Raw genomic sequence first — 13,228 nt, 5'->3', positions numbered from 1 at the left:
AAAGAGACTGGAATTAATAATTCTGCACTTACCGGTCTGGATTCCTGCAGGAGGCATATCCATTTCTTTCTCCCTTTTTCCTACCCACCCCGTCCCACTGGGTGACCTCTTATGACTCTGCTGCAGTGAGACACCCAGATCTGTGCAGCATACAGGAGGTTTTAAAACTCTCTTCAGCAAGACAGAACAAAAACACATTATTGCTTGGGAGAAGTGACCTGCTCCCATGAAGCCAGGTGAGAGAAGAACACAGGGCACTGGGAGCATCTTTACTAAACACAGGTGACCCCCAGTGTCCACGGAGGATATGTTCCTGCTGCTCCTGCGGATACCCAAAACCATGGATAGTAGCAAGCCCTACTCAAATCCCCTTATTCCACTCATGATTCACCTCTCTTCGCTTGCAAAAACCAAAAGTTTTTTCTGCCTTTTGCTTTGGAATGCTTTGGAAAAGGAAGCAAACAGCAAGAACCTAGACTCAAAGCTACTAGAGGAACATTAAAGAAGGTAACAGTGAGAACACCAAGTGGAATTGCATAGCAGAGGGATCAGACAATGAGAATGCTATACTCCACTTCCTATGAACGTTCTCACGGTCACCTCCTCTAGTGTTCCTCTAGCAGCTATGTGTCTCTGTTTGCATCCTTTTCCAAAGCATTCCAGAGCAAAAGGGGGGAATCTTCCTCTTGCAAAGCATTTGCAAATGAAGAGAGGAGAGTCATGAGCATGATGGGGGAATCTGAGAATTGCGGATAAGTGAAACTGTGGGTATGGGACCTGTGGATACAGAGGGCGCCTATACCCACTGTGAAGTGCTTGCCCAGTGCAGAATGGTCTCTCTCTAGCCAGCATCAGCACTCCAGCCAGAATTCAGGACTCCTCAATGCCCTCATTCCACCTGAGATTTTGCTCTACACCAGGAGTGTCCAAACTTTTTGGCAGGAGGGCCACATCATCTCTCTGACACTGTCAAGAGCCAGGGGGGAAAAAAATTAATTTACATTTCAAATTTGAATAAATTTACATAAATGAATATATTAGAGGTGGAACTTATTTGAATGAAAGAAGGTCTTGTAATAGCTCAAGGTCTATAAAAGGCCTTGCACAAAGCAAGGCAGGCCTTTCCTTTGCTGCTGCTGCTGCTGCTGCATCATAGATGTGAAAAAGCAAGCCGTGAAGGGAGTCCTCAGCTCACCCCACAGCCCACATGAGGGGTTGAACATTTGCCCTCATGCTGGGATCAATTGTGTTGGGCCAGCGTGGGCTCCAGCAAGTCTCTAGAGGGCCAGAGGCTCATTGGATACTGGGGGCTCCCTGTGGGCCAGATTGGGACTGCAAGTGGCGCCCCGAGCCAGGGTTTGGGCACCATTGCTGTATGACTTTGGTTGAGTAAATATGGTCCCAGTTCTATCTGGGACTTATGCTGCTGGAACTCATAGTCTGGCAGCACAAGTCCCTTTATGGAAGGGCAAAAGCTGGGCTGCTGCTGCAGACAGCAAACATTATTGGCAGCCACCCTGGAGATTCCTTTTTGGGCACAGACAGATGTTTACACTAATGAATTGCCAGTAAATTAATGGCATGACAGGCTGAATTAGTGATGCCAAAGTGTAAAGGAGCACTGGATGCTGTCTTACCTCTGTGATCCAGAACCCACAGTACAATCAGCCTGCATCTTACACAAGGGTTACATTCTGAGATCAGTGCATAAAGCCAAAATTATGTAAAAACTCTCTTAAATTCAACAAATAAATACTGTCTCTTTAAGAACTAAAATCACAATATTAGAGACACATGGAAACTGAGATGACTGAGGGAATAGCAGCTTCATTCACCCATTTCAGGTTTGCTCCAGGGAGTAAACCTAGTAAGTTGAATAGTGAGCAGAATTGCCTGCACTACTTAAACTATTTCTCCTCTCTGTCATGGGGGAGGGATGCTGAGAGCATATACTTGAATTCATGTAATTGCTCATAAGATGTGGGCCGACTGTACAGGGAAGTGGGAAGATCTCTTGGTATCACTGCCATCTCAATAACTTTCCCTTGGACATGTTTTTAATCTGACAGTATCAGCTGAGTGTTTTGCCAAATCCCAATCCACTGGGCCTTGCAAGCCAGTCCAATCAATCAGAGTTGCCAATAAGCCAAGTCCAAAGCCAAAGTCCAGTCACAATCCGATTCCATAAACCCAGTCAGTCAGTCTCCTCTCCTACCTCCAACCTGCACTCCTTCAAAACCCACCAACCCTTTCTGCCTCCGGTGCTCCTTATATCCCTGAGGGCCTTATTACCTTCCAGTGGCTCCAGCTGTGCAGCACACTCTGCTGGATGCCCAGGTCTTACCCTTAAAGGGGCCACTGCTGACACCACATCTACCTCCTCGCCAGTTCTTCCGCAATTCCAATACACTGAGTCATTTGGGTCCTGTGTGTTTTCCTTTGTAAGCAATACAGTACCCACAATGCTATTCCAGGCTAATTCTCCACATGCTCCAGCACTACTTTTCAATCCAGGGAATGTGGGCTGCTAGGAGCCTGCCCCCTCACCTCTGCTGATGGGCAAAGGATCAGAGTGTGGACATAGTGCCAGGCAAGGTGAGATGTGATGGCGGAGGCTCCCTCCCTTAAGAATCTCATCCTGAAGACAGCTGCAGGGAGTAACAAGCAAGGCCAGCAGATTCTCCTTCTGCGAGCTTTCATTAACACAGAGAAGCAGCTAAAATAGTCAGTGCTTTCATTGAACAGCATCAGTGACTGAGTGGGTTTGAAGGCACAGAGGATGAGTCAGATTGTGAGTCTTCTCCTTGCAACAGGGCTCCTGGCCTTTGAAAGCTGCAAGACAGGTAGAAGCACCAGTGATGTTCTTCAGAGCCAGAAAAGAACTCTGGGGTCTTGCAGAAGCCTGCTTTGTATAGGCTTGTCAAACCCCCAAATTCTTCTCAGACCAAATCCAAACTAGAGGATTCCCCCCAATCACCCTCCATTTTTATTTCCTAACACATAGTGAAGTAGGACCAGCACCAGTGAAGCATGGGAAGAAAAGAGATTAGGATTTGTCTCCTCTACCCATCCATCACTGTCACCTTGACACATTGAACCACAGCTCACTGGGTTGCAATGGCTCTCCTTCTTATCTGTGCGGGGTGCCTCTTCTCCCTTGAGTTATGAGCTGCTGCAGTAGAGTTGAAATTCTTGTTGGGCATTTGTGCCTGCAGTTCTGGGATGGGGTCCCTGTTCAGTTGGATTCATCAAGGGTTTTCCACCATAGTTGCTCCAGCTATCTGCACTTCTGCTCTGTCACCTTCAGCTGCCTGGAAAACAAGAAAACTAGTCTAGTTCCACAGGAGACCAGAGAGCATTCAGGAGCAATCATGTCAAGGTGGGCACAGATTTACTTGATCAAGCCCAATTCAAATTCAGATGCTCAGCACACCTGCACCCTCACTGCCTGGTCGCCTTCCTTTCCCAAAAGGAAAAAAAAATGCCTCACCTGGAGAGGAGAGATGCAAGTGGTAGATGGATCATATCTGGAAGTGAGTATGTGCTTAGTCACTGGAAGCAATTTCATTGAGGTTAGCAAAAGACAGGAGAAGTTCAGGCTTTGTATAGATAATGTGCTATTAAGGCACATAAAAGGGGGTTTTCAGTGGTGGACAGCTCAGCTTTGTGGGATTCCATACTTCTGATAATGGCAATATCACTCAAGTGTAATTTCAAGTGAACATGATCCGCCCAGCTTAGATAGCTTCTTGCTAAACATAGAGACTCAAGGCCATTTTGGGCACTCATTTCTTCATAAGTATGGAGCATCTGATGCATTAATCCTGTGTGAGTGCTTAAAAAATATGTAGAATGACTGCTCAGAGCCGATCAATTTCTCTCGCAGTATTTATCAAAGAGCAAGTGCTTTCACAAAATTGGTCTAGGGTAGTTCAGTGCAAAGTGAGGAGATGTAACTATGTTGGGCCAGTTTGTGATAAACAAAAGTATCCCAGGAAGACACATGAGTGTTTCTTGAACCAAAAAGAAATGTTCCAGTGAGCATTTGTGGCAGAGTGGGTGAATCGCTGCTGCCCTCTAGTGGCATTTTTGAATAAAGTGAAGTGGCTGCTACTACTGCCTACTAAGTATTCCTTCTCTCTCTCTTTCTCTCTGTGTGGCCACTAGCAAAAAGAGACAGATGACTACAGATTTAGCAGAATTACTGCGGATGCCAAGTTAAAGCTGTTAAGCTCATGGAATAACAGCATCTGGAAAGACAGTTGGACAACAACAATTTTCATCATGCAGCTAATATCTTTAGATTTCTGGAAAATACCTTTAGATTTCCAGAAAGTGAAAAACACGGTTGTTGGTGCAGGAAAGTCTCGACATAGTAGACTTGACTGGGCACTGGACATTCTGGAAGTGAGAGACACAGTTCTTTCACAGCCTGGGACAGCAGGCTTGTGGGGCAAGGAGGAATTCTCTTGGACACCTCTCTGCAGTCACTGAATTAGGCCACTTGCTTGAGCCTTATGAGCATGGCAAAGATAAAGAGAACAACCTAAAAAAGCAAGATTTGGTATCATCTGATCAATAGGGTGATAGGTAAGCAGGAAAGTGGCAATGCAATGGTAAGAAAGTTAAAGAATGGTTAAGGAAGAAGAAAAATGTGCAAGAATAGGGAGGACAAGAGGAAAACCGCTCCAGGGTTGGTTCATTGGCTGAAATCTGAACTGTTATCTGACACAAACACCTCATGGGACCTTGGGCAAGTCACTCAATCTCAAGCTTCAATCTCGGTTCTGCCCATATCGTTGAGGCAGTATGCAGTATCAAGTATTGTTGAGGCAGTATCAAGAAGCAATTTGCAAGGAGAATTATACAGTATTTGGCTACAGTTTGCCTGAAAACTTTGTGAAGGTAGATTATAGAAGGGGGACAGTGCTGGATCAGTGATGCTGTTCTCTGTTGTTGACTTTTAGTTCAATTCCACAGTAAGCTAATGGAAATGCACGGCATTTACAAGAAATGTAAACTCCTATTTTATTGTGAAATCACAAGGCACGGCTACAAAATGATCAATGCAAGCAGAACAGGTATCCCAAATGGTACAGGCCATTGAGCACTCTTGTAAGGCTGGAATGGTAACTTAATGCAGACAAACCTTTCAATAGCTCCACAAAATTGTAGGGCTGGAAACAGAGCTGGCCCAAGACCTCCTAAGGCAACATGACAAATGCTGTCCCCTTTTATCCAACGATGGCCAGCCTCTGCTCCTCCTACTCCTGTCCCCTTCTCCTTTTCCAATCCAGGGAGTGGCAATGGAGGAAAGTAGGTAGAGACAGGTGCTTCCAACCAATCTGCTGCCTAATGTGATGGCTTCAGTTGGGGCCAGCCCAAGCTGGAAGGCACCTGGAAGTGATGTAGAGCCCAGGTTACAGGAAAAGACAAAACTCTCGTGCTGCACCTGCAAAGAGCACATTTTCATACACTGCCATACCTAGGGTATTTGACTCCTGCAGAAGGCTGCTCAGAACCATGGGTAGACCTGGGTAGCCTCCAGCTCGATATTCTCCCAGAGGAGACCAGGAATACTGGTCACTCAAAGCAAAGGGTGCATATGGCCCTCTGCCTCAAGACCCCCAGAGAGGCCAGGTGAACCAGCCTCAACCAGAACCAGTGGTGGATTTGACACCTCAGGCTGGTTTGACACCCAGGACGTGTCACCCCACCCCCACATTCTGCCCTGGGTACCCTACCGTTTTCATACATATCTGGTCAGGCCTACCTAATAAACATTATGGTCATTTCAAATGCATCAAAGGAAGGCGAGCACAGTGCAAAGGTCGTTCTAGGGAACCCCTTTGTCCTTCCAAATAACTGAGGCACCATCAAGACTATGTCACCTTGCAAAAACCAGACCATTGCAAATGTGGAGGGTGATTTTTTTTTTTAACCTGTTCTGGGAAATTGCTTGAAACTATGCATTGCAATTTACTACTTGACAAGTTAGGCTAGGCTGCTTCCCTCTGCTGTAGTTTGCATGTGTGGATTGTCTGTGTGCAAAGGCCAGTCCTGGCAGGCACATACTAGGACAAGAAGAGGGCAAGCTGGGAAAGGTTTGTCCCTGCTTCACTCAGAAAGAAACTTATCTGTGCAAAGGTAATATAACTCATCCACTACGAACTTTCTTTTCTCCCCAGCTCTGTCTGTTGCAGTTTGCAGAGGTGTATCTGCAGATACAGGCATGTGTACTTAACAGCCAGAGAAAATGTGATCAGAATGGGAATGCATGGAAAGAACAAGCATCCAAATTAGGCAATGCTCCTTTCTTCCCTTAAACCGCCACTCTAATACTTCCTAGTAAAATGGGTGGAACCTTTCCATAGCACTCTACTTTGGATGGGTTGCTCTAGCTCAGGGGTCTCTAAACGTTTCAGCCAAAGGGCCACATCAAATATCTGGCACAGTGTCGAGGACCAAAAAAAAAATTAAATAGAAAATTTGAATAAATACATTAGAGATGGAACTTAGATGACTGAATGGGCTCAAAGGTCCAGGATTTCTCCAAGCACGAACATAGCCAAGGAAATAAAGCACACACAAGCACAACTCTGGTTCTGTTTGGTCAACTGGGCCAGAGGCTCTCAGGGGATCAGAGGCTGGCAGCGGGCCGAATAGAGGCTCTCCATGGGCCGCATCTGGCCCCTGGGCCGGGGTTTGGAGACCCCTGCTCTAGCTGGTCATTGACCAACCTAGTTTGGATGTATTGCTCTAGCTGGTCATTGGCCAGCCACTGCATTAAATTGATGCTCGGCATCCAGGAACAGATCATGTATCAAATCGACAAGCAGCGGTCTGAGTGCATGAACCACACCAAGCTTCCTCCAGTTATCAAAGATGAAAAACTGAGATGCACCCAGCTTCATTAAAGCATCTTAGAGGCCCCCTGCCATGCAATAGGTGGTGGGAGAGTGTTAAGTGCCGCTCATTCTTCATTGTTATTTGCACTTATCCGCACAGATGAAAGTGGGTTGTTTTTTTTTGCTGACATGCTGCTGCTGGAGTCAGACACTGCTATGATGATCTCTTTGGGGTGTTTAGCTAATAAAAGTGCTGAATTGCCTCTTTAATCTTGCTGTTGGCATTGATGTAACGCAAAGAGCAAAGATGGACAAATCCAAGGATGGTTGAAAATGTCTGTGTATCATATTCACTCTGATGTTTAATGTGGTTGGGGGCCAAACTCGGAAATGCTTGCCATTAGAGGCCTCAAATTATTCGCTGGCTGCGTTAGTGCCAGGCCACATCAGGGTTTCTTGTGCAAACAGGCAGACTTACAAGAGAGGGAAGAGAAGAATCCAGCCACAAGAATTTTCAGTAACAGAAAATGAAGCAGTAATGGAACAGGGAACCAAAGAAGAAACTGAACTGATCCCAGCAGGACAATTATGAAAAGACTAGAGCCCAAATGTCTAAATGCTCTGTCTGTCCACCACTGTGCACTACATGGCACGACTGTGCAATGTTTGCTTAAAGATTTTATGCAATCACTCAGAACCCCAGTTCTTTATACTCTCCCCATCTCAGTTCAAACAGAGCAGAATTCAATGTGTCATAGAAAAGGGTGAGATCACTGCAGGAGACCTTTGTGGGATACCTAATGCCTCTAAAAGGCTATACCTAAATCCAGATTGGACTGCCCATTTCAAAATTAGATAGCTTTAGGTAATCTTGCTCTTGGTATTCATGTCATGTATATTGATTATTTATTACATCATTCCCTTGCTCAGCGCAGCATAAACAGGGTTTTCTTTCCTCTAACCTTACAAGAGCTAGATGGAGCAACCTAAGCGGAGAGATCTGGCCCAAAATCATCCCCTTTGACTTCTTGTCTGAGCAAGGATTTGAATTCAGATCTTAGACCAAGCCCATCCTGCTAACCACTACACCACCTGAGGACCCGATCCTTTTCTCCTATTCACTGCTACTGCTGGCTCTGGGTGTTGCAAATGTGCCATAAAGCATATTTGCAGCACCTGACAAGGAGGGAGCACCAGCACAGGGCCTCAGTACCAAAAAGAGTTGACTCAGGAGCACATCAAAAGCAGGCACAGATCCTAGGAAAGTCATTGATGCCATGGCAACATTACCATGGTATGTGACTGCATTTGAGGAAATATGACAGATCTGTACTTTTAACAGCAAATGTGTATATGCTTTTAACAATGACAGTCAATGGGGCTTATTCCCAGGTAAGTGTGGATAGGATTGTGGCCTTTGGGATGTTTGGGAAATTTTTTTAAGAACAGATCAGCAACAGCTTTATGAGAGTTATGAGGGTCAGGAGGAGGGTTATTTTAAATTTTTAAACTTATTGTAACTTTTCATTTACTTAGGGCACAATCCTATCCTGCCCTGGAACAGGCAAACCAAGAGGCTTGCACTGTATCCATCGCAGGATAGTGGCCAGAAGCAGCTTAGCCAGAGGTAAGGAGAAACATTTCCCCTCACCTCCGGGTAAGGGCTGCTGGCCCCTATGGGTCTCCTCAGACTTGCGCCACCTCTTGAGGGATTGTGGCAGCAGGTACAAACATCCCCATTCAGCTGCTGGTCCATTAAAGGAAAAAGGAGCGCAGGAGGGGTGCATGCTCACTAACCACTAGGCACTATTCCCCTTGGTTATCTGGCCTTCTCCCAGCATACACGCCTTTTCCCTGATAGAGGTGAAGGTATATATCACAGAGCCCTGTACTGAAGTCCTGATTAAAAAGAATGGCACAGCTCAGCCTGATTTGCTCTGTTGTGATTATTGTGTAATCACTCATGCAATGTAGTGTGATGGATGGGTGCTTGTGACCAATTCTGTCATGGCCAGTATGATCTATTTAGGTGCTCTGTGTTCATTCTGAGACCTATCCATATATTTTCCAAATCCAATAATCCATGTCCTCGTTGCTGTTGATGTTTATTACTATGAGCCTCATAGAATGAAGTCTACTGTTGGATTTCACCTAACACACATCAGACCTCCTGTGCCATTTTGTTCTCTCTGTTTAATTGCAGTAGCACCATTGAGTTCAACAAAAAATATTCCTGAATTCGTCATGTTAGGAAGGAGAATATCATACATGCGAGTTTCATAGCTGCAAGTACTGTCCTTTCCCACCATTATTAAATCTTATATGAAAAATTCATTTATGCCAGTGAATTGATCCAGTGAGGCATCATTACTAAGGAAGATGGTCAGTTGTTAAGCAGAATGTAGGACCCACACTCTGCTGGGAGGGATGGTATAGGGCAGGGGTGTCCAAAGTTTTTGGCAGGAGGGCCACATCAGCTCTCTGACACTGTGTTGGGGGCCGGGGAAAAAAAAGAACTAATTTACATTGAAAATTTGAATAAATTTACATAAATGAATATCTTAAAGATTAACTTATATGAATGAATGAGGTCTTGCAATAGCTCAATGCCTATAAAAGGCCTTGCACAAAGCAAGGCTGGCCTTTCCTTTGCTGCCGCTGCTGCATCACAGATGTGAAAGAGCAAGCAGTGGAGGGAGCTCTCATCCCACAGCTCACACGAGAGGTCAAACAGTCGCCCTCACGCTGAGAGAAGTTGCATTGGGCCAGTGCAGGCTTCAACAAATCTCCGGAGGGCCAGAGGCTCATTGGGGACTGGGGGCTCCCTGAGGGCCACATTGAGAGGCCTCGAGGGCCGCAAGTGGCCCCCGGGCCGGGGTTTGGGCAGCCCTGATATAGGGGGCCTACCAGGGAGGCAAAATGACTCCCATCTTCGGTGATAGGCAGGAGGGGGTCTTAAGATCCAGTGAGTACATTGGATTCCCTGCAGCTGCCAGCTGTTGATATACAAACTGTCAACCTGGAATGATTTCATCATTGTCTTTATGCTGCCTTGAAGGTGCTGCCAGATTGGCCTTCTGAGGCTGAATTACCAAGCAGGGAAAGATAAATAGGCCCTTGCCAAGACTCATTGCTAACCTTCCAGTGTCGTGGAGACGATACCTTTCCTGCCTTCAAATAGATAAATACTGGGACATGGTGGGCAATTTGAGAAAATAAAAGCCCAGTTCGGGATTATCCATCATCTTGCCAGGGACAAAGAGGAATGTGCATCTCTGACACAAATACAGGCACCTCTGCACTAGGACTAATAAAAAGCAGGATGAAAGGGGGCAAGAAGACAGAAAAAGAGAGGTGATTCCATGGGCAACACTGCCCCATGTTACCTTGGGTCCACTGCCTCTGCACCAGAGCTATAATGCACTGTCCCAGCATCCAGGGCAGTGACGTAGTGTAATGTAACTTCCACGTTCTTCCCAGAGGAGGGGGTGGTCTCTACAGTGGCTTCACACAGCCTGCTCTTTCTCCTGTGGAGCAAGACAGGTACTTATGGGTTTGTCCCAGAGGAGGGGGTGCTCGCTGCAGCAGCTTCATGTACCCTGTTCCTTCTTCTGTGGAGACTCCTAGCCTCCACAGGAGAAGGAACAGAGCATGTGATACCAACAGCACCTCCACTATAACTAGGGCAGAGCCTAGGGCATTCATGTGCCCCTGCTTGGTGTAGCACCCAGAGCAGGTCCCCCTCAGGCTCGACCCTAATTACAGCTCTACTGTGCACAAGTTAAAAAGAAAGACCTGCCACTTTCTTCATGTGGAAGTGCTGGATTTTGGTTTGATTTGAAGGGACCACACAAATGAAGGTGCTGCTTGGTTTGGATGGTCTCTGTAAATCAAAGTGAAAGTCCAGGACTACCACATTTGAAAAAACTGCAGCTGGAGCAAGGTAAGGAAGGTGATCCGCTTCCCTCTTGCTGACCGGATCCTTCTGAACAGGCATGGGTCAAGAGGCATGGCTCAAACAGAAAGATGTCAGAGGAGGGAGGAAGAGGAAGTAGCAGCTGAAGAAACCTCTGGCTGCAATGATGCCTGAGGAGGGAACTGCCCACAGCTGAAGAAACCTCTGGCTGCAATGATGCCTGAGGAGGGAACTGCCCACAGCTGAAGAAACCTCTGGCTGCAATGATGCCTGAGGAGGGAACTGCCCACAGCTGAAGAAACCTCTGGCTGCAATGATGCCTGAGGAGGGAACTGCCCACAGCTGCTGCCTCTGGCAGCTTCAGCATTTGGAAAAGTAGTACCTGTGGTAGGGGCAAGGTTGAAATGCCCAGTGACCTTACCAGCTCAAGCCTCTGTTTTATTCTTTGGGGGAGGGAGGTGCTGCCTTCTGGAGCATTTGTTGAGCTCCACTTTCATCAGATTGGGACCACACTGCTAGTCTTGCTTTCCCCTTTGTCTGACTTGACCAGGAGCCAAGGCACGTTTGCTTACTCAGGAGTAAACGCGACCATGTGGCCTACTTTCATTTTCCATAGGGCTCAATACATTTGCCTGCTTGGAGGGAGGGACTTTCTTCTTGGGTCTTTTGGGGGGGCTGCTTTCATTGCATAGAAACCATTCTGGTGTCGTTGGATTCCTCTCAGCCTGCCCTTTCAGACAGACTAAGGCACGTTCACCTAGTCATGAGTAAATGTGCGATATGGCTTGGCTTCACTTTCTATAGGGCTCCATGCATTTTTTTGTTTCTGGTTTTTTGGCCATAACTTTTGATGGAAAGGAGATATTTTACTCTGGTTTTTTTCATTGCATTCTTGCTGGAAATTCCACATCCAATGGTATATAGCATGATGGAGTTATTCGTAACTGGGCCTAGATTCCTGGGGCTCAAAGCCCTTCTCTGTATTTTTTTTTTTTTAAACTACATAGCATGCTAAAAATTGGAGAGGACCAAAAATAGCCTCATATAAATCCCTGAGTATTCTGAGTATTCAATATTGGCCAAATACAGTGCTAAATTTGTAAAATGAGAGGCACTGAGAATCAGGCCTGCCTGGAATTTGGAAACATGATACATTTCCTAGATGTGTGAGGGTAAGTTTTGATGTCTTGTTGATAAGAGAAATGTTCTCTGGATGGATATACTGTATGCATAGTTGGCATTAAAAAAATACACAACTGCTAATATTCTAGCCATAAGGCCCAATTAAGGTCTTTTGGGGGGGATCACCAAGCGAGGGAATTTCAGAACTATGAAACACCAAGAGTAGCTCACTGCATCCCCTTGTATCCCTACCTGATGTCTGGCAGACACCATTGAGAGTTTGCCCAGGCAGATTGTACAAATTGAGAAGATTGTAATTGAGAAGAGATTTTTATATGCAAAGGCCAACACCTTGTGTTGCACATGGGAGACAAAACCAGAATACCTGCCCAAACGACTAGTGTAAAATAGTCTTGACTACTGAGGTGAAGAGCCCAGGAAGTCTGTTTCAGTCTTAGCAGTAGCAGACCTCCCCAACCCTGCACCCCAGGGCAAAGGTCCTCAATGGCAACCCCCCCCATGGGAGCTGCCATCTCCCCACATGCAAATCTGCCCTCCCCCACTTAGCTGAAGCAAAGCAGAAGACCAAAACCTTCACAAAAGATCAGAGTGGTAAAGGGTAGTCATGGACACTGCTGTGGCCTGACGGGCCCAAACATACTGATTACACCAATTCACTGATTCCCTGCAGGTAATAGAGCATTATGCCAAGCAAACAGAGATTATGCCAAGCATAATCATTAAAGGCCTGTCATGCTGCAGCTTCATGGGGTCTGTGGAAAGCCGCTGTTTATAATCAGGCCCTGAGTAAGAACCAGGTTTATAGAAGACTCTTACATAGGAGACTCTCCAGTAGTCTGCCAGCATGAAGAATCTTCCAGAACTATTTGCAATGTCACTGTGAATTGGGGGCTGTGTCCACAGCCAAGCATTCCCACAGTATAGCTTCACCACACACATCGTCAATCAGGACTGGTAGAAAAAAAATCAGGCTAGGTTGCAAATAATCTCAGAAAATAGTTGCATGAGCCAGGCATCCAGGCTCCTTTTTCTTCTTATTGCATATCTGCACCTGTTGGCAAATGGATGATTCATGTTTGTTTGGGTCCTGGGGCTTGAATCACATTGCGTTTATCTAGGCTCCGGGTGTAGCATTAGCTGCTGCAGACTCTCCTGAGTGATTTGTGGCCTTGACAGTTTGAATTGTGGGTAAACTGCACTCCAAATGGGCAGCAAATTGGAAAACTCTGGCTCCCTGTGGAACAGCTATTCATCACACAAGTGTCTAGTTGCTCCCAAAGCCACCCTCTAAACAGCCCCCTCTTGGGATTACAGAAGAGTG

The sequence above is a fragment of the Tiliqua scincoides genome, chromosome 4, assembly GCF_035046505.1.
Source record: "Tiliqua scincoides isolate rTilSci1 chromosome 4, rTilSci1.hap2, whole genome shotgun sequence".
Classification (NCBI taxonomy): Eukaryota; Metazoa; Chordata; class Lepidosauria; order Squamata; family Scincidae; genus Tiliqua; species Tiliqua scincoides.
Note: the sequence above shows the minus strand (reverse complement) of the source record.